Below are 22837 nucleotides of genomic sequence, written 5' to 3'. Positions count from 1 at the left end.
TGAGAATACCATAACTTGCACCTTCTATTCATGGCACCCTCACTTGGAATTATATCACTGCTCCTTTACTCTTGCTCAAAAATTTATGAATTCCCTTACAATTGGGGGGGCCATGGTGGCTCAGTGATTAGCACTGCTACCTCACAGTGCCAGGGACTTGGGTTCAATTCCAGCCTCGGGCAACTGTCTATGTGGAGTTTGCACATTCTCCCCGTGTCTGCGTGGGTTTCCTCCAGGTGCTCCAGTTTCCTCCCACAATCCAAAGATGTGCAGGGTCGGCGAATTGGCCATGCTAAATTGCCCATAGTGCTCAGGGATGAGCACTAATAGGTGTAGGGGAATGGGTCTGGGTGGGATACTCTTCGAAGGGTCAGGGTAGACTTGTTGGGCCAAATGGTCTGTTTCCATGCTGTAGGGATTCTAATCTTCTAATTGTGTGTGTACCTACACAAATTCTACAGTGATCAAAGGCAATGGCTCACCACCAACTTCTCAAAGACAATTAGGAGTGGGTAATGAATGACAGACTTCATTTCAAGAATGAATCTTTTAAAAAAACATTGAAGATCCACTGGAAAAATAATGGACCGCAATGTGTTACTAAACATATTAATAGCAATACAATTTCAGCAACACAAATTTATATAACTATAACAAAACAAGAACAGCCAAATCATTTCAGTTTGACAGTTAAACTCAAGGTAAACAAGCAGAAGGCTGGAAGAATACAGCAAACCCCCAGCCAGCATGAGGTGGAGAAGTCAACGTTTTGGGCGTGACCCTTCTTCAGGACGGGGGGGGGGGGGGGGGGGGTAGTTGCAGTGGGAGTTGCAAATAAAAGGGGGAATGAGGGAGGGTCTTGGGTGGTGAGAAGGGCTGAATTGTGAGGTAGTGATAGGTGAGCGCAGATAGAGGGGTCAGTCACAAGAGGATTAGCAGTGAGGGGTGGGCAGGGGGGGTGCTGGAAAAGAGTTGGGGGATGGGAAAAGAGGTTATTTGAAAGTGGAGATCTCAATACAGCCCATTGAGTCCAGCACCAGCCTTTTATGTCTCAATCTTTTGAGTCCTCCCACAGCCTCACTTTTGTAATTTCTAGTTAGCAGTGTTATCTCCCTGGCTACACCACAATTGTGGCTCAGGCATCAGCCAGCTTATACTTTTTTGCATTGTTGGTTGTCCCTCGTCTTAACAGTGACATCTATTCACGATTTTAGCCATGGGTCATCATGTGATCTTTGGGCACATATGGCGGGACATCCCACGGCACGATGCATGCCGTGTGAAAGATGGGCTTACTTTACTTACCTTTCTGCTGCTGCTATGCCTGATCGTCACAATGCTGATAGACAAGTTGTTGACATTTTGCAACATTAGCAGCAAGTTCTACACAGTCATCAATGTCAACGCTGCCAGGTTTCAACAAGATCTTCAGACTTTCTCAAAAACAATTTTTTGGTATTGTCCTTGAAAGTATTCATTTGAGAGTTGATTAAACAGGACCCAGCAATGGAGACAATGTGAGGCCATCCAGACATAATGTTCACTCCATTTGGATACTTAATGAACTGGATCCAGGAAGGACATTATACGCTTGAAAGTGCTCTTTCTTGAACCTTTCTCGATTAATGGAACTCCACACCAAATATTCTATGTTTCAACATCCACCAATAACCTTATGTGTCCTTAAAATCTGTTGCTTGAAACACATTTTCAGTTATCTACTCATTTCTATACTCCTTCTATTTGACTGACAAAGTGGACATTTTTCCATGTCGTGTCACCTGGGTCAAAAGTGACATTCAGACTACCAGTATAGAAGGTGAGCATGTGCCACTAAGTCATAGGCTGGTATACATTCTTTTGGCAGGTGTATGTTCTTTTTTACTGTTAGAACTAATACCTTTGTAAAGGATAATAGGTTCAAGTGATTTAATCTGTATGATGGCTAGAAGAAATACAAACATAGCAACACTCTGGTTTCCATACTTCAGTAACATGCATACTTGTCAATTGCTAAAACCTCAATCACCTTAAATACAGCATACATGCTCAGCTTCAGACAGTTAACATGGTCTCATAAACAAAACTGCCAGACAAAACATATCTTAAGAATTATTCAGTTGTTATGCAGTCTCTTTCCATGATTTCTAATTCATTTAATTCAAAATTACAGATAGCCTAAATCTTTCAGGGCTTTTTGGAACCTTTTAGAAATAAAACTCTCTTGCAAGGCCCATTTTGGGTAGGTGTGTATGCATGCGCATGTGCGTCTGATCCTGTGTGTGGTATAAATTGATAAATTAGTCAAAGTAGTTATAACAGAAACCAGCAGCCTGAAAAACTGAAAAATAAAAATAACACTTCTAGAAGTAAAGTGTAGTGCTCATACGGCTGCGGCATGGCACTAGAAAAGCACAGCAGGTCAGGCAGCAACCAAGGAGCAGGAGAGTCAACGTTTCGGACATAAGCCCTTCATCAGGAAAGCAGAGGGTCGGGGGACAGAAGGAGGCTGAGAGATAAAGAGGAGGGTGTGGGTAAGGTAGCAGGAAAGGCAATAGGTAGGTGTAGGTGGGGGGTGATGGTGATAGGTCAGAGAGGAGGGTGGAGCAAATAGATGGGAACGAAGATGGACAGGTCATACAGTTCAAGAGGCCGGTGCAGAGTTGGAGGATTGTGCGCCAGAGATGCTTTGTGAGTTGGTGTCCTGTCTCCCCAATGTAGAGGAGACCACATCGAGAGCAATGGACAGAGTAGATGAGGTGTTTGCATGTGCAGGAAAATCTCTGCCAGATGTGGAAGGATCCTTTGGGGCCTTGGATGGAGGTGAGGAGGGAGTGTCGGTGCAGGTTTTACACCTCTTGTGGCAGCAAGGGAAAGTGCCAGGAGTAGATGGTATGTTGGCTCTTGCGGTGGCAAATCCTGCACCCAACCTCTTCCCCCATTTCCATCCAAGCCCCCAAAGGATCCTTCCATATCTGGCAGAGACTTTCTTGCACATCCAGAAACCTCACCTACTGTGAATATTGCTCTTGATGTGGTCTCCTCTACATTGGGGAGGGACAGGACACCAACTCACAAAGCATCTCTGGGACAAAACCCTCCAACTCGATACCACCCTCATGAACTGTATGACCTGTCCATCTTCATTCCCATCTATGTGGTCTCCTCTGCATTGGGGAGGCAGGATGCCAACTCACAGAATATTTCAGGGAACATCTCTGGGACACACGCACCAAACAACCACACTGCCCTGTGGCCGACAATTTCAACTTCCCCGGAGACATGCAAGTTCTGGGCCGCCTCCACCAGCAAATCCAAGCAACCCAATGCCTGGAGGAAAAACGCCTCATCTTCTGCTTTGGGACCCTCCAACCACACGGCATCGACATCAATTTCACCAGTTTCCTCATTTCCACTCTCCCCACCTCATCCCAATTCTAGCCCACTAACTCAGCACCACCTTCTTGACCTGTCCTATTGTCCATTTTCGTTTCCACCTATCCGCTCCACCCTCCCACCCTCCACCTATCACCATCATACCCCACCTGTATCTACCTAATGCCTTCACAGCTACCTCATCCCCATCCTCCTATTCATCTCCCAGGCCCCTTCTCCCCACTACCAACCCCCTACATTCCTGATGAAGGGCTTATGCCCAAAACGTCGATTCTCTTGCTCCTCGGATGCTGCCTCGCCTGCTGTGCTTTTCCAGTGCCACACTTTTCGACTCTGATCTCCAGCATCTGCAGTCCTCACTCTCTTATAGTTCTGAGGTGCAAAAACTTGAATTAATCTTAATCGTAAACTTTTGAATCATTAACTACTAGAAGCTATTGATTCTTTTTATAGCTTAAGGTGTCAATTAATTTTCATGTCATCAAACAATTTTAATATTTGTTTTCAATTTTCACATGTGTGAAAACAAAAAAGCATCAAACATGTATAATGAATATTGTATAAGTCCACTAGATGGCAACAGTTGCATATCATTGTACTTGCTTTATTCCCACAAACAACAAGATTAGAAACTAGACCATTTTACAGAAGGCAGCATTTTTTAAAAATGTATTCTTTCTTGATGGGAGTCACCAGCTCGGCCAAACTAAATTGCTAATCCCTAATAGCCCTTGAGAAGATGGTGGTAGGCTGTAGTTCAGCTGCAATGCTGTAAGGGAGGCAGTTTTGATGCATCAACAGAATACAAGTCATACAGTCATAGAAACGTACATGGAAACAACTCATCCATGCCAACCAGATATCCTAAATTAATCTCGTCGCTTTTGTCAGTACTTGGCCCATATCCCTCTTAAACCCTTCCTATTCAGATGCCCATCCAGATGCCTTTTAAATGTTGTAATTGTACCAGCCGCCACCACTTCCTCTGGCAGCTCATTCCATATATGCACTTCCATCTGCGTGAAAAAGTTGCCCCTTTTGTCTATTTAAAATTTTTCCCTCTTTCACCCTAAACCTATGCCCTCGAGTTCTGGCCCTGGAGAAGGAAGTGGCAAGAGAGTAAGTTGGGGTAGCACAAGTCACAAATCGGAGGATTGACAGTGATTGGTAAGATCTAGGAGCATGGTGTTTGGGAAGCAGGATCACTGGTAAGAAGGTACACGTACAGTAGGCAAGTTACATTTTTATTATGTTTAAATTTTGTTTATGTTTTTTCACTTACCAATACAAGAACTTAGCAATTCAACTTAAGAGGGTAAAATATGTAAATATTTGTCTTTTGCTGATAAGGTAGGTCCTACAGAACCCAACCAACAATTTTAACTTTGCTTTCTATGGGAAGTAATGTTTTACTTCAAGATGCAATTTTTCAAGACAGCAGTCATACCTTTAAATGAGGGAATACCAAAACACCCTACTTACTTGTTCTTAAAGTGCCAGCCCTCATCTTCAGCTTCCAAAGACTGAAATAACACTGCGTGCAGACAAACAAATCAATTCATCTTTGAGATGTGCACTGAATAATGTTCCAATTTTCACAATAACGGTTTGTAAAGCAATTAGGCCATCATATCAAAAGTAAGTAAAATAAGTCAATCATCTCAGTAACTACCCAATTTTCATTCAATCTGGACTATCTCAAGAAAAACTCTTGAATGTTTATCAAGAGGCACAGTGGCTAGCACTGCTGCCTCACAGCACTAGAGAGCTGGGTTCAATTCCCACCTTAGGCAACCGTCCGTGTGGAGTTTGTACATTCTCCCAGTGTCTGCATGGGTTTCCTCCGGGTGCTCCGGGTTTCCCCCCACAGTCCAAAAATATGCAGGTTAGATGAATTGGCCATGCTAACTTGCCCGTAGTGTTAGGTGAAGGGGTAAATGTAGGGGAATAGGTCTGGGTGGGTTGCTCTTCGGAGGGTCGGTGTGGACTTGTTAGGCCGAAAGGCCTGTTTCCACACTAAGTAATCTAATCTAAAAAGAAACAATTGTCGGATCAGAAAATCAGCAAGGACAAATGAGAATTTGAAAGAGAAGAAAATTACTGATTAGATGACACCAACTAGCTTTAAAATCTCACAAATTGTGAGGATGACAGATGCAACTGAAGAATTTCACAGTTTGCACATATGTGCTTTCCTGAGAAAGGGTACTTGAAAGGAGCAAATACTTCAATACAGTGAGAAATGACAATGGAAAACCTAGTTACAACTCCTGGCCCTGCCTTAGATATTCTTCCAGATTCAGGCACATTGGACTTAGCAATTAGAAGAATCCAGAGTTTTTGTTCAGAGTTTGCCCAAACTCTCTAATAGTTAAGACAACAGCATTACACAGCCAGCAGTGGATCAAAGATGTTTATGAACTAGATATTGCCTCAAAACTTGCTTTTATAAGTTGCTAACCCATCAGAGAGCAAAGTAGTTTATTTGGAGATGACATGAGCAGGTTAAATTGATTTTGCATATACAGCAAGTGAATATATATTTGTTGGAACAAATTAGTGCTTAGCCCAACCCAACTTCAATTGCTCCATCCAAACAACAAATAAAAGTAAACCATGCTGCACTGGCCTGGATTACAAGTTTAATATTCTTGCTTTCAATGGGACTCCTCTATAATTCAGTCCAACATTTTTTTTGGGCCAGATCCTTCTCAAGCTGTTTAGGTCTCTCCATTCCTTTTGGAACTCACTAAATTTAATTTTTCTTTTGTTGATTTGAAATACGAGTAGAACCTGTTTTACAAGACAAATTGATTCAATATCTAAAGCGTGATAACCCACATTTTCTTCAGTTTTTATTTCAATCACTTTCAATTTTCATTCAGTTATCCAGCAGCAAGTATTATCTTCATGATCTCCAATCTTTAAGGTAAACACACGAGATTATGTATTGGTCTACTGAATCATTGGGAGTGAAACTTTTTTTAAAAGTACAGAAACAGGAAGCTGAACTATCTCAGGTTTCAGTTTTTCTACACTGTGATAACAATTATATATTTCATAAACAAATCCTTGCTCAGATGAAGTTGGGGACTTCCTGAAAATTCAATTAAAGGAGTTTTCTATAAGTGGCCCCCGATTTAGGAATGTCCGACTTGTAATTGCTTGTACTTATGAACGAGGTCCCACACAGGGGTGTATTAATATTCATTTTAAAGATCAGACTTGTTAACATTTGCTCATACTTATGAATGATTATTTTATATCAAAATGTACCGTCAAAATCAAAATTTATATCAACTTGCATATAAATCAACTCACAAACACATTCAAGAATGGAATCCATTCATAACCCGGGATATGACTGTATTTCATTTTTTTTAGATTACTTACAGCGTAGAAACAGGCCCTTCGCCCCAACAAGTCCACACCAACCGGCCGAAGCACAACCCACCCTGACCCATTCCCCTATATTTACCCCTTCACCTAACACTACGGGCAATTTAGCATGGCCAATTCACCTAACCTACACATTTTTGGATTGTGGGAGGAAACCGGAGCACCCAGAGGAAGCCCACGCAGACACGGGGAGAATGTGCAAACTCCGCAGAGTTGCCTGAGGCGGGAACTGAACCCGGGTCTCTGGCGCTGTGAGGCAGCAGTGCTAACCACTGTGCAGAACAGGGTTTCTGCTATGTGAAATTAACTGAACAATACATTGGGGAAAAAGTAAGTCAGTGTTAATTTTGACAATGTAAACAACTAAATAGAAAAGTGAGATGTCTCTAGCAAAAAATTTCATCCAGACTGATTTGGGTTGCTGTAAAAGTAATACATATAGCTAATTGTCAATTGTTTGCTATTTTAAAGCATCTTTTGATCATCCCTTGCTTAGTTACTGTCTGATTAAATTTCCCAGAACTTAGTATTTTTTAATACACTCACATTACCTTGTTCAGATTTTCCCTTGGTTTTTGATGCTGATAATTAAAAGATACCTCAAAGGTGCAGTCCACTTTCACAAAACAGACAGACCCAGTTAAGGGATTAGTCAAAAGGTGTTTAAAAAAAGAGAGATATAACTGGCCAGTTTATTTCAATAGACTCCATGATCCATAATATCACAAGCATATAGGATTGTATCTTGCCTAGTTTCTATGGATACCAATGCATGCAGATAGCTTCCAGCAGCCCAAGAATTCTTCTAACTGAAGTACTATTCTCTGAACTTTCAAGAAGTTGATAGAGGGGACAACCAGGGACCACTATAGCTGTGGTCACCAAAATTCTTCCAACATCAACAGTTCAAAAACTAGTTCAAACTCTGTTTTCTCTTTGTTAGACTTGCTGACTCCCTAAGAGGTACCTGTTAACATTCAAACATCTGTCATCTACTGGGGATAATATCTCTCTGGAGCCAGAGGGTCAATAGAACACTTTCAACAAGAATCAACCTGCAGTGAACTTCCACGCTTGGCCTCAAACAAATACCTGTTGCTTCTTTTTTTAAAAAGCAACTGTTGCTGACAGTCCAAAGGTCACCTTTAATTCTCAGTTCAGAGTTCACAGTTTCAAACCAAAAATTACGAAAATTGAAATAAAAAAGGTCTTAAGCTATACAAAATGTCTTCAGTGACTTCTAACAGCACTACAACAGATTCCTGCTATCAAAAAAATCAGTTTGATTCTAAAGGAAGATGATTTAAGATAAGAATAAACCATTAGGCAAGTAACTGGAAGTAATTTCAGTCTTGGTTGGTAGTGCAACTAAGGTTTGCCTTCACTTGTACCCAATATACTCTTCAAACCTTCAGCAGTGGCAGCAAACAAGGTAACAAACAACATCAAGGAGATAAAGATCAGAAAGGGGAAACAAAGTACCTGTGTGGCCGACATCAAATCGTGTAACACCAAATATTTTGGCTGATCAAATCCTCCAAGTAAATCCACTCAAATGACCAGTATACCTGAAGTAGAAATAAATTAAACTGGGTCAAGTCAGAATTATTACGTACAAATGGATTTTAAAATCTCAATGTATTAGAACTGACACAGATGGTGATTTCCCCCCAGCCTGATGTACCTTTGGTAGTCAGGCACAAACTACTTCAGTTGCCACTAGACGTAACTATTCTACAAAACACAATTGATATTTCTCTCTGTATAATGGTTGACAATAAATACAAGCTGTTCTCTTGCAATATTAGTGCTAGAAAAAGAAAAAAAAAGAGAAATCACAACAGAATTGCTCACAGATGGCAAAATTCTCAGCCAATATATCTTAAACGATAACAGACTTAATGTGCATGATAACACTAAGATTTACATGCATACAAATTCTGGAGGTGTGCGCAGTGAGCTTGAGTTCTTGGAATTCTGGACTGGACGTGTGAGCATGCCTGAGTTTACTGTTGACAATTGACTTTGAAGGGAAAACTTCAAGACCCATAATTCACAGTAAGAGGAAGTTACCCAGAATTCCTAGACAACTACCCTGGTTGCTTAGGGAGAGAACTTTCCAGATTTATTAATTCATTTTGTGCTGGGAGCCCACAGACTCAATCCATGCAGTGTGGAAACAAGCCATTTGACCCAACAAGTCCACACCGGCCATCCGAAGAGTGACCAATCCAGATTCATTTCCTGACCCTATTACTCTCTATTTCCCCTCACAAATGCACCTAACCTACACTTCCCTGAACACTACGGGCAATTTAGCATAGCCAATTCACCTAACTTATTGGAGAAGGAGCAATATAAGTTCAAAAGTGATGAGAAACCTGTTGATAGAAATACTGCTCAGCTAAGGAATTTAAGCTAACAAAATTATAAACATTATTAGTCCCAAAGTGTGAACATACAACTGGTGAAATTAAACTGCAGCAGAGATATTTCAGCACTGAAACTATATCTAATCAGGAGCATAATAATACAAAAAGAGTTATCCACAATTCTAGTAGTACAGTTTCAGCAGATGGGTTGATATTTTAAGCAAGCCCATTAAAGTATTGAAACACAGAAGAATCTCTTTGAGTTGAATCTTGATGAAGATGAAGCATTAGATGTTCCTGGAGTTAGAGTCATAGAAGTGTACAGCATGGAAAAAGACCCTTCAATCCAACCTGTCCATGCCGACCAGATATCCCAACCCAATCTAGTTCCACCTGCCAGTGCCCGGCCCATATCCCTCCAAACCCTTTCTATTCATATACCCATCCAAATGCCTCTTAAATGTTGCAATTGTACCAGCCTCCACCACATCCTCCGGCAGCTCATTCCATACACGTACCACCCTCTGCACGAAAAAGTTGCCCCTTAGGTCTCTTTTATATCTTTCCCCTCTCACCCTAAACCTATGCCCTCTAGTTCTGGACTCCCTCACCCCAGGGAAAATACTTTGTCTATTTATCCTATCCATGCCCCTCAATTTTGTAAACCTCTATAAGGTCACTCCTCAGCCTCCGACGCTCCAGGGAAAACAGCCCCAACCTGTTCAGCCTCTCCCTATAGCTCAAATCATCCAATCCTGGCAACATCCTTGGAAATCTTTTCTGAACCATTTCATGTTTCACAACATCTTTCCAATAGGAAGGACATCAGAATTACAAGCAATATTCCAACAGTGGCCTAACCAATGTCCTCTACAGCCGCAACATGACCACCCAACTCCTGTAATCAATACTCTGACCAATAAAGGAAAGCATACCAAACTCCTTCTTCACTATCCTATCTACCTGCGAATCCACTTTCAAGGAGCTAAGAACCTGCACTCCAAGGTCTCTTTGTTCAGCAACACTCCCTCAACCTTACCATTAAGTGTATAAGTCCTGCTAAGATTTGCTTTCCCAAAATGCAGCACCTCGCATTTATCTGAATTAAACACCATCTGCCACTTCTCAGCCCATTGCCCATCTGGTACAGATCCTGTTGTAATCTGAGGTAACTCTCTTCGCTGTCCACTACACCTCCAATTTTTGTGTCATCTGCAAACTTATTAACTGCAACTCTTATGCTCGCATCCAAATCATTTATGTAAATGACAAAAAGTAGAGGACCCAGCACCAATCCTTGTGGCAGTCCACTGGTCACAGGTCTCCACAAACAACCCTCCACCACCTCCCTCTGTCTTCTACCTTTGAGCCAGTTATGTGTCCAAATGGCTAGTTCTCCCTGTATTCCATGAGATCTAACCTTGCTAATCAATCTCCCATGGGGAACCTTGTCAAACGCCTTACTGAAGTCCATATAGATCACATCTACTGCTCTGCCCTTATCAATCTTTTTTGTTACTTCTTCAAAAAACTCAATCAAGTTTCTGAGACATGATTTCCCACGCACAAAGCCATGTTGACTATCCCTAATCGGTCCTTGCCTTTCCAAATACATGTACGTCCTGTCCCTCAGGATTCCCTTCAACAACTTGCCCACCACTGAGGTCAGGCTCACCGGTCTATAGTTCCCTGGCTTGTCTTTACCGTCCTTCTTAAACAGTGGCACCACGCTTGTCAACCTCCATTCTTCCGACACCTCACCTGTGACTATCGATGATACAAATATCTCAGCAAGAGGCCCAGCAATCACTTCTCGAGCTTCCCACAGAGTTCTCGGGTACACCTGATCAGGTCTGGGGACTTATCCACCTTTATGCGTTTCAAGACATCCAGCATTTCTCCTCTGTAATCTGGACATTTTGCAATATGTCACCATCTATTTCCCTACAGTCTATATCTTCCATATCCTTTTCCACAGTAAATACTGATGCAAAATATTCATTTAGTATTTCCCCCATTTTCTGTGGCTTCACACAAAGGCCGCCTTGCTGATCTTTGAGGGGCCCTATTCTCTACCTTGTTATCCATTTGTCCTTAATATATTTGTAAAAACCCTTTGGATTCTCCTTAATTCTATTTGCCAAAGCTATCTCATGTCCCTTTTTGCCCTCCTGATTTCTCTCTTAAGTATACTCCTACTTTCTTTATTCTCTTCTAAGGATTCACCCGATCTATCCTGTCTATAGCTGACATATGCTTCCTTCTTTTTCTTAACCAAACCCTCAATTTCTTTAGTCATCCAGCATTCCCTATACCTACCAGCCCTCCCTTTCACCCTGACAGGAATATACTTTCTCCGGATTCTTGTTATCTCATTTCTGAAGGCTTCCCATTTTCCATCCATCCCTTTACCTGTGAACATCTGCCTCCAATCAGCTTTCGAAAGTTCTAGCCTAATACCGTCAAAATTGGCCTTTCTCCAATTTAGAACTTCAACTTTTAGATCTGGTCTATCCTTTTCCATCACTATTTTAAAACAAATAGAACTATGGTCGCTGGCCCCAAAGTGCTCCCCCACTGACACCTCAGTCACCTGCCCTGCCTTATTTCCCAAGAGTAGGTCAAGTTTTGCACCTTCTCTAATAGGTACATCTACATACTGAATCAGAAAATTGTCTTGTACACACTTACGAAATTCCTCTCCATCTAAACCTTTAACACTATGGCAGTCCCAGTCTATGTTTGGAAAGTTAAAATCCCCTACCATAACTATCCTATTATTCTTACAGATAGATGAGATCTCCTTACAAGTTTGTTTCTCAATTTCCCTCTGACTATTGGGGGGTCTGTAATACAATCCCAATAAGGTGATCATCCCTTTCTTATTTCTCAGTTCCACCCAAATAACTTCTCTGGATGTATTTCCGGGAATATCTTCCCTCAGCACAGCTGTAATGCTATCCCATATCAAAAATGCCACTCCCCCTCCTCTCTTGCCTCCCTTTCTATCCTTCCTGTAGCATTTGTATCCTGGAAATTTAAGCTGCCAGTCCTGCCCATCCCTGAGCCATGTTTCTGTAATTGCTATGATATCCCAGTCCCATGTTCCTAACCATGCCCTGAGTTCATCTGCCTTCCTTGTTAGGCCCCTTGCATTGAAATAAATGCAGTTTAATTTATTAGTACTACCTTGTCCCTGCCTGCCCGGACTGTTTGACTCACTTCTGTTCTCAACTGTACCAGTCTCAGATTGATCTCCTACCTCACTATCTCCCTGGGTCCCACCCCCCCCACACCGCCCCACCCATCCCCCCACTCCCCCACCCCATCCCCCATACACCAGCTCCTCAGCATGCATTCATCTGTTCTATCCTCCTATTCCTGCCCTCACTAGCTCATAGCACTGGGAGTAATCCAGATATTACTACCCTTGAGGACGTCCTGTTTAAATTTCTGCCTAACTCTTTGTAACCTCCCTTCAGAATCTCAACCTTTTCCCTTCCTATATCTTTGGTTCCAATGTGGACAATGTCCTCTTGCTGGCCCCTCTCCCCCGTGAGAATATTCTGCACCCTCTCTGAGACATCCTTGACCCTCGCACCAGGGAAACAACACACCGTTCTGATTTTTCTCTGCTGGCCACTGAAATGTCTGTCTGTATCTCGGACTACAGAATTCGCTAACACAATTGATCTCTTGGAAGCCTATGTACCCCTCGTTGCATTAGAGCCAGTCTCAATACCAGAAACTTGGCTGTTCGTGCTACGCTCCCCTGAGAATCCATCACCCCCCTACATTTTCCAAAACAGCATACCTGGGTATATCCACAAAGGACTCCTGCCCTCAGTGCCTACCTCTCTTACCCTTCCTGGAGTTAACCCATCTATATGACTGTATCTGAGACTTTACCCTCTTCCTATAACTGCCATCCATCACATACTGTTGCTGTTGCAAATTCCTCATCGCTTCTATCTGTCTCTCCAACCAATCTACTCTATCTGATAAAATTCGCATCTAACAGCATTTACGGCAGATATAGTCCGCAGTGACCCTTAAACTCTCTTTAAACTCCCACATCTGACAAGAGTACATATCAATGCAAAGGCCATTTTTGCTCCTTCACAATCTACAGACTCAGAAAATAACACCATCTTATTCCTCTACAAAACACTGCACCAGGTTAAATTAATAGTTGTGGCTTATATTTTAAGTTTAATCAAGAGACTTATCTCCAAAAACACACAATCAAGAATCCACTGTACTCACTAATACAGCCTTCTAACAATGTTTGGAAACTACCAGGTGGTATTGATTCCATGTAGTTCACTTATAAGTTGAAAAATCCTTCAATCTGTATTACAAGGAAATATTTTTTGGTCATTAGTGAAAAACTGAAGAATACATACTGTAATCTGTATATCGCTGAGTCACTTTTTGCACTGTTGGAATTTGTGTTTTTCTACCTTTGTTAAGTTAACACAAATATTCCAAAATATAAAACAAAACGCAAATGAAAATTTTCTAAAAGTAATAATTCTTGTTTACAAATATTTTTCAAAATTAGGAATGTAAAATGCAAACCAATCCAATAAAAGTTAATTGTTTGGTAGCTTTGACAAAGTGTGTACATTTCATCTTTTAAAAAAATCTAAGGCTTTACTTAGGAAAATCCCGATTTTTCTGCCACCAAAGTTAAGAAGCCTCTGCTCAAGGGAGTCAGTAATAGAAAACTTCAATGGAAAGATACAAATGCTTGGAACCTGAAAGTAAAGTGTGCCTTTGGATTTAGGTTCTTAACCTCAGGAGCTTCGGCTGTGCGAGTATAACATTATGACCTAATAAAGGGTCCTGCCCAAAACATTGATTCTCCTGCTCCTGTAATGCTGCCTGACCTGCTGTGCTTTTTTCAGCTCTACATTTTATCGACTCTGACTTTCCAGCATTTGCAATCCTCACCTCCCAGTTTATATCTATGCAGCGTAAGTTGAAAGTTTCACACAGCAGTGCACATGAAATAGAACAAAAATTGCTCAAAATAGTCAGCAGGTTAATCAGCTGTGGAAAAAGACGCTCTCTCTGCAACATCCTGGTAAACTCAGTCAACACCAGCATCTTTCCACACAAGCACACGAGGTGGAACACTTGCCCTTTATCTCAATGTTTCTTCGACCCATAGCCCTAAATGCTCTGTCCAAGTGATACAGTGATTGGTTTGTACTTCTTTCAATTTAGTATACTTTATTCACTAATTGCAATGTAGTCTCCTCTTCATTGGGACTTCAAATGTAAGCTGGGTGAATGCTTTGCAGAACGCTTGTGTTCAGTCTATAGGCTCGCCCCGAGCTTCTCTTGGCTCAACACTGAGCTAGAGATTAACCTTGGGTGGTTGCAGCAAGCCAAGGAGAGAGTCAAGGCAACAGAGCAAAACAGTAACATGTGAAATGAATGAGAATGGCAGGAAAGGACAGGGAGAATAAACTTAAGAACATATCAGCAGTCAAGTTAAAATGTAATAAAGATAAAAAAGACATTAAATGCCCAGTATCTGAATTCATGAAACTGTTTTAAGTAAACAAATTGATAGCCTAAATTGAAGTAAATAGATATAATCTGACACCCATTACATAGCTACATTAAAATAAGAATTGGGTTCTGGATATTGAGGGGGATGTGACAGACAAGAAGAATAGGAAGCTAGGTAAAGGTGAAGGGGTAACACTGGTAATCAAGGATGGCATTGGTGCAATTGTTGGAGATGATCTTCATTCAGCAGAAAAAGGTGTAGAATTGATTTGGGTGAAAATGAGGAATAACAGGGGAAAGAAGTCAGTAGCCTGAATGACCTAACACTAAGTACAATGCATGTTGTGCATTGAGTCCAAGAAATTGTTAGGGATGAGAAATTGTGCATTGTGAAATACAGGAGGAGAAATTCTTTCTTTCAAAGCTTTCACCTATGGAAATCTCTTGCTCAAAAAACAATGCAGGTTGGGTCACTGAATTTATTCAAGGTTGAATTCAATATATTTTTAACAAGACAAGAAAATCTAGGGGTATAGCGGCAGAAAATAAGGTGGAGTTGAACCTCACCCAGATCAGCCAAGATCTTACAGAATAGTACAACAGTCTTCAAGGACCAAATAGCCTCTTGCTTCTAACGCGAGTATTCATACATTCGTAAATGCAATTGTCCAGTCCTCTGGCACCACCTGAGTCCATGGAAGACTAGAAAATCATGTTTTGTGCCTGCACACTTTTCACTCAGTATTCTTGAAAACATCATCCAGGTCCTGGTGTCTAATCGGCTTTCAGTAGAGACTAATTATCCAAGATGTCCTCATCAAATTTTAAACCTGTAAATGTTTGAATAATCTTCTCCGCAGCACGATGGTTCAGTGGTTAGCACTGCTGCCTCGTAGCACCAGGGACTCAGGTTTGATTCTTGCCTTGGGCGACACTCTGTGTAGAGTTTGCACATTCTGCCAGTGTCTGTATGGGTTTCCTCCGGGTGCTCCAGTTTCCTCCCACAGTCCAAAGATATGCAAGTCAGGTGAATTGGCCGTGTTAAATTGCCCATAGTGTTAGGTGCGTGAGTCAGGGGTAAATGTATGGAAATGGATCTGGGTGGGTTACACTTCGGAGGGTCTGTGTAGACTTGTTGAGCCAAATGGCCTGTTTCTACACTGCAGGGAATGTAATCTAATCTAATCTTTGACCATGCCACAGCATTTGTTTTAAATCTCCTCTCGAGATCTTCCCCCAATAACTTCAGTTGCATTGCTAGGCTGGAGAAGTTAGGGATCTTTTTCTGGCAATAAAAGCTTTGATGGAGATGTTTATAATCATAAAAACTTATAATAGCTGAAGCTTTGATAACCAATGGACTCAGATTAAGGTAATTGGTAAAGAACTAGAAACAGCATGAGAAAAACCCTTTTAAGCAATAAGCAGGCTGCAGAATACACCATCTGATTGAATCAGTATCATCTTATCATATCTTTCAAATACTTATCCCCTTTTCATTTTTAAAGTTATCTATTTGAAGGGATATGTTGAAAGATTGATGGCGTGGTACTGACTCAATTGATCAGAAAAGTCATCACAAAGTAGATAGGCCAAAAGACGTCATCCTGTGCTGGAAAATAGATACAAAGTATTTATTTAACATTAGTCTCTCTCTCTCTCTCTGTCAGTAGATTCCTTTCACTTTAAAATGCCTAATCGACCCCATTCCTCCTTGTACCAATCTTTTACTATTTTTACACTTATGTGACACTTTTAAAATCCCTTTTATATTGGTTGCTGTTGTCTTTTCACACTCTCTTTGCTTTTCTTATTTGTTTTTTTCACTCCCACTCTAAACTTTCCATATTCAGCCTGGATATAACATGTAAATTTCCCATAAGCACACTTTTTCTACTTCATCTTAATCTCTACTTTATTATCACTTATGGATTTCTGGCATTGTTTGCTGTACCTTTCCTCTTAGCATGGACACAGTCAAGCTATATTCCCATGATTTCCTCTTTCAAGGCAGCCCGTTCTTCAGTTACTGTTTTGCCTGCCAACCTTTGATTCCAATTTATCTGGCCCATATCCATTCTTACACCCAGTTAAGTTGGCTTTCATCCAGTTAATTATTCTTATTTTGGATTGTTCTTTGTCCTTGTTCATAGCCAACTTAAACCTTATGTATAATACCACTATTCCCTAAGTGTTCTCACTGACACTTGATTCACTTGGCAAATCTCATTCCCAAGTACAAGATCTAGCAGAAAAGTTTTGAATCAACATTTTTGATTAAGCATTTGGCAATAACGTATGTGTAGTTTCATCATAATCTTTTAAAACTCCATTCATTTAGCACCTTTCAAAAATTGTATTCAGTCCTGTTTGAAGACAACATAATACAAAACGCACTGATCACATGAATTGTGTATTATGATCATTAACATATGAAGGTACACATGATTCAGTCTTTCACTACTCGATATCAATGAAGATATTCATAGTTGAATACGACAAAACTTCTTACAACGTACAATCAGTAATTAATCGTATTAGTACTGCAAACTCTTGAAACAATTTCATTAAATTCAAAGACGTACTAGCACAGTTACATCAGATTATCATATTCAATGACATAATATTGGAAGGTTTCTCACACATTGTAGAAGTCCAAGTTGCCATCACAAGCTGATTTTAACCCTGGGGATCAGTTCAGTTTAGATTTACTTGACCATCAAGTTTAACCATTTATTGAATTACAAAATTGCATAAAATACATTTTGAATTAAAATTAGCAAATCACCATGTCATTTTAAAATGCTTTCATCTTATTTAATGTGTTTTATTCCAAGTTACTGCAAACTCATGCTTCATATTTTCTTCCCTGCAGCATTCATTCAAAGAAAGTTGCTCCGAAATTCATTTTAAGCAGCTTCAATCCACTCAATGCTAACTGCAGCAAGCACAACCTACATTCTGTTGTCCTACTTTAGTACCTCAAGTACCCAGCTGGTTATGCATTTTATGATGATTACTGCTGCAAAAGCAGGTCAGCAAAGATACATCCCACAGCATGTTAACAGCTAACAGTATTTCATTGTCTGTGAAGCACTTTGAAATAAATCAGAAATATAATCAGGTCTAACATAAATGCTGCCCCGGTTAATGAGCAATTGCTACTTTAAAGAAACACAAGTACACAATGGTAAGGTTACATGCTACAGACACTCTACAAAATGCAAAAAAAGCATTATATTGGCTCACAAACTATGAGATGTTTGTTTAAAAATGTTTGCTTATCTCATGCTACAGAAAACATCACACAAACAATATCACATGGGACCAAATGGCAATTGCAAGTCACTTCTAGCATTAATTTTTGTGCTTTAAATTAGAAACAGTCTTGTTACCTTTCACAAGTAATATACATTACTTAGTACATTAAATTATAATTATGACAAACCTGGGCAATATCAAGGTATTTATGTTATTACCCAGTGAATAATAGATGATGTATGACAGTAAAATTGCAGTAACTATGTTGTTCAATTAAATTTTATATTGTTCGGCATACACAATACTCAACTTATGTCAGATTTCCATCAAAACAATAATGCTGCCTTCCAGAAAATAAAATTAACCTACATTTTAATGGCTGTTGCCATAATAATTAAGTATTTTCATAATAATTCATCACCTTTTTTGTTCAGATGCAATACAATTATGGTTTTTCAAGTTTCTCCAAATTAATACAGGAACAACAAATCATGTTTGATTTTACATCTCATCAAATGGTAACTCAGTTTTACTTGGTATTGAAAAATGAACGGTGCACACAGAAAAGTCCATATCTTCTTTGGTTTCTGTCCGCAACTTCAGATGAAATATCATTATTTGCGGTGTAAATATCAACAATATGTACCATAAGGTTGGACTTCAGAGGATCAGATATTAGCACCTAAAAAAGCCTAATGCTTTCTTTACATGGAGTTTAGGTACATTCTTATCTCAATATGAATTTGAGAACTCGGTCTTTAGGCTTTAGAACAATAAAACTTTAATGCACAAATGCATAAAATTTCAATGAGGCAGTATCCAAGCAAATAGGAGAAAGAGTAGACCACTCAGCCCTGTGTGCCTGTTCTGCCATCCTAAATCATAGCTGATTATCTACTTCAATTCCATCTCCACAACCCTTGGCATCATTTGTAAGTGGAAATCTATTAATCTCAGTCATGAACTCACTGAATGAGTGAACTTCACAGACCTTGGGAGTAGATAATACACCCCGTGATTCACCACCCTCTTAGTGAAGTTCCTCCTCATCTCAGTTGTAATTGGTTCGCCTTTTATTGAGACTATCTCCTGGTTCTAGACACCACAAAAGGCACATCTTTCCTGCACTAAAGTCTAGCCTTTTAAAAATTTGTAAGTTTCAACGAGATTACCTCTTCTTCTAAATTCCACAGAATGAAATCTGAGTCCTCAATCTCTCCTCATTGGACACCACCACCCCAGGAATCGGCATGGTGAACCTCCCTCTGTGTCAACTATACCCTTCCTTAGGTAAGAGTACCACAATTGCACACAGCACTCCAGGTGCAGTCTCACGAGTGTTCTGTACAACTGAAACAAGAATTCTTACCTTCTGCATTCAAATCATCTTTCAGTAAAGGCAAACACACCATGTGCCTTCTGAATTCTTTACTGCACATGCATGCTAGCTTTCAGTGACTTAAAAACAAGGACAGCTTTGGACATCAACACTTTCCAATCTCTCACCACTTCAGAAATACACTGCACTTTCATTCCACCTATCCAAGTGATGAATTCACACTGATCGAGATTGAATTCCATCTGCCAAGCTTTTGCCACTCATTCAGACTGTCCAAATCCCCTTGTAGCCTCTTTACATCCTTTGCACATTTCTATTAAGTTTTGTATCATCTGCAAACTTGGAAATATTGGCCCTCACATTCGAATCATTGACAAACGTGTGGACAGCTGGGGCTCTGAGCCCGGATCTTGTGCAACACCACTGGTCAAGCCTGCCAACCTTAGACTGACCCATTTACTCCTATTCTCTGTTTTCTGCCTAGACACCATTCCCCCAATTCTATGAGCTTCAATTTTTGTTTACTAACCTTGTATGTGGGACTTTATCCAAAGTTTTCTAATAATCCAAAAGCACCACATCCACTATTTCCCAATTATCAACTCTGTTCGTTACATCCTCAAAACTTTTCATCAGGTCAAACATGATTTCCCTCTTCATAAATTTGGCTTTGTCTGGTCAGGCAATTAGTTTCTAAATACCCAGTAACCACTCCATTATAATAGATTATAAAGAAGTTTGTAGTTCTCCATTTTCTCTGTCCATCTTTCTTAAACAAATCGTGGGGTTACATTTGCAAACTTCCAATCTGCAGATGAAGTTTTGAAAGATACCAACAATGCATCTATGTCTGTAACCTTTCAACAGTCCAAGGTGAAGACATCAAGTCCCAGGGATTTGTCAGTCACATTAATTTTTCCAAAACTACTTTTTTACTAATACTAATTTATTTCATTTCCACACACTCACTTAGACTTTTCAAATTGAATTATTTCCTCTCTATTATTATCCCTATTCCTTTTCTTAAACAAGGGAATAATATTTGCCACCCTCCAATCATCTGGCATTACTCCAGTGGACAGTGAAGATGCAAAGATCATTGCTAAGGCGCACATCTCTTCCCTCGCTTCCTGTAGTAACCTTGGATATATCCCGTCTGGCCCAGAGGACTTATTTATCCTTATGTTTTTTAAAGTTTACAGCATATCCTCCTTCTTAACATCAACCTGTTCGAGCAGATCAGCCTGTTTCACGCTGTCCTCACAAACAACAAGGTCCCTCTCACTAGTGAATACTGAAGCAAAATATTCATTAAGAAACTCCTCTACTGCCTCAGATTCCAGACAATTTCTCTCGACAATCCCTGATCAGATCCCTTAGGCAGACAGTTTGCAGTTCAAAAAAGCAGGGAATTATCCTTACATTCCAGACTAATCATGGAATTGTGAACAGTTTTAGTAGAAAAGAGGAGATGGTGGCCCATTCAGATTGTTTAAACCAGCCAAAGTCATAGAAAGCTAATGGCATTTTACCCATAGTGTCAGGCAAAGAAAACATATGCTCAGTCAAATTCTATTTTCCAGCATTTTGTCCATTGCCATAAAGGTTACGATACGTGAGGGATTTATTCCGATTCAATTATTTCAATCTCTATCTCTACTACTTTTTTATGCAGTGTTCCAGACCCCCAACCACCCTGAGTGGGGGAAAAACGTTTCCTTATCTGCCCTCAAATCTTTCTACTTTCCATTTCAACTCTATGCTCTAGCTCACTGGCATCCTGCTAAGAGTTTTAGCGCTTCTCATTGTCTCTGCGCAGAACCCTCAATTTTGTACACCACAAATCAGAATTTTAGCATGCTTTGTTTGCAGGAGAGTGATGCCAATCTATCCAATCTTTCCTCATAGCTGCAATTTTCCAGTCACTACATCATCTTTACAAACCTCTGTATTGGCCGGGGCAATTACATTCTTTTTTGTAATGGCTGAGTGTGGGTTCTTTCTTGATTGTATGTTTTTAGAGATATGTCTCTTGATTAAACTTAAAATATAAGCCACAACTATTAATTTAACCTGGCGCAGTGTTCTGTAGAGGAATAAGACAGTGTTATTTTCTGAGTCTGTAGATTGTGAAGGAGCAAAAATTACCTTTGCAGTGATATGTGCTTCTAGTCAGATGTGGGAGTTTAAAGAGAGTTAAAGGGTTACTGCGATTATATCTTCCATAAATGCTGCTGGCTGCGAATCTAATCAGATAGAATGGATTGGATGGAGAGACAGTTAGAAGCAATGAGGAATTTGCAACAGCAACAGTATGTGACGGATGGTAGTTGTAGGAAGGGGGGAAAGTCTCAGATACAGTCACATAGATGGGTTAACTCCAGGAAGGTAAGAGAGGTAGACAGTGAGTGCAGGAGTCTTTTGCAACTATACCGATTTCAAACAAGTATACTGTTTTGGAAAATGTAGGGGGTGGTGGATTCTCAGGGGAACGTAGCACGAACAGCCAAGTTTCTGGTATTGAGACTGGCTCTAATGCAACAAGGGGTACATAGGCTTCCAAGAGATCAATTGTGTTCAGGGATTCTCTAGTCCGAGGTACGGACAGACGTTTCTGTGGCCAGCAGTGAAAAATCAGAATGGTGTGTTGCTTCCCTGGTGCCGGAATCAGGGATGTCTCAGAGAGAGTGCAGGATGTTCTCACGGGGGAGAGGGGCCAGCAAGAGGTCAGTGTCCACATTGGAACCAACGACATAGGAAGGGAAAAGGCTGAGATTCTGAAAGTAGATTACAAAGAGTTAGGCAGGAATTTGAAAAGGAGGTTCCTGACAGTGGTAATATCTGGATAGCTCCCAGTGCTACGAGCTAGTGAGGGCAGGAATAGGAGGATAGAGCAGATGAATGCATGACTGAGGAGTTGGTGTATGGGGCAAGGATTCACATTTTTGGATCATTGGAATCTCTTTTGGGGCTGAAGTGACGTGTACAAGGAGGATGGATTGCACCTAAATTGGAAGGGGACTAATATACTGGCAGGGAAATTTGCTAGAGCTGCCCGGGAGGATTTAAACTAGTAAGTTGGGGGGTGGGGCCCAGGGAGATAGTGAGGAAAGAGGTCAATCTGAGACTGGTACAGTTGAGAACAGGAGCAAGTCAAACAGTCAGGGTAGGCAGTGACAAGGTAGTACTAATAAATTAAACTGCATTTATTTCAATGCAAGGGGCCTAACAGGAAAGGCAGATGAAGTCAGGACATGGTTAGGAACATGGGACTGGGATATCATAATTACAGAAACATGGCTCAGGGATGGGCAGGACTGGCAGCTTAATGTTCCAGGATACAAATGCTACAGGAAGGATAGAAAGGGAGGCAAGAGAGGAGGGGGAGTGGCAGTTTTGATAAGGGATAGCATTACAGCTGTGCTGAGGGGGGATATTCCTGGAAATGCAACCAGGGAAGTTATTAGGGTGGAACTGAGAAATAAGAAAGGGATGATCACCTTATTGGGATTGTATTATAGACCCCCCCCCCCAAATAGTCAGAGGG

At 40.6% G+C, this 22837-nt stretch overlaps 1 protein-coding gene across 5 annotated transcripts in view; it reads right to left on the bottom strand.

Moving 5' to 3' along the window:
- Positions 1–22837, bottom strand: part of ralgps2 (Ral GEF with PH domain and SH3 binding motif 2) — a 470074-nt gene that overhangs the window by 312158 nt on the left and 135079 nt on the right. For all 5 annotated transcript variants that reach the window (XR_015758209.1, XR_015758208.1, XR_015758210.1 and 2 more), the window contains exon 2: positions 8278–8363. The gene's annotated coding sequence lies outside the window, so the exon portion shown is untranslated. The remainder of the gene's footprint in view (positions 1–8277; positions 8364–22837) is intronic.

Source organism: Chiloscyllium plagiosum, unplaced genomic scaffold, assembly GCF_037043375.1.
Source record: "Chiloscyllium plagiosum isolate Xiang-an unplaced genomic scaffold, Cpla_swu_hap1 HiC_scaffold_9, whole genome shotgun sequence".
NCBI lineage: Eukaryota > Metazoa > Chordata > Chondrichthyes > Orectolobiformes > Hemiscylliidae > Chiloscyllium > Chiloscyllium plagiosum.
This window is presented reverse-complemented; position numbering and strand designations above follow the sequence as displayed.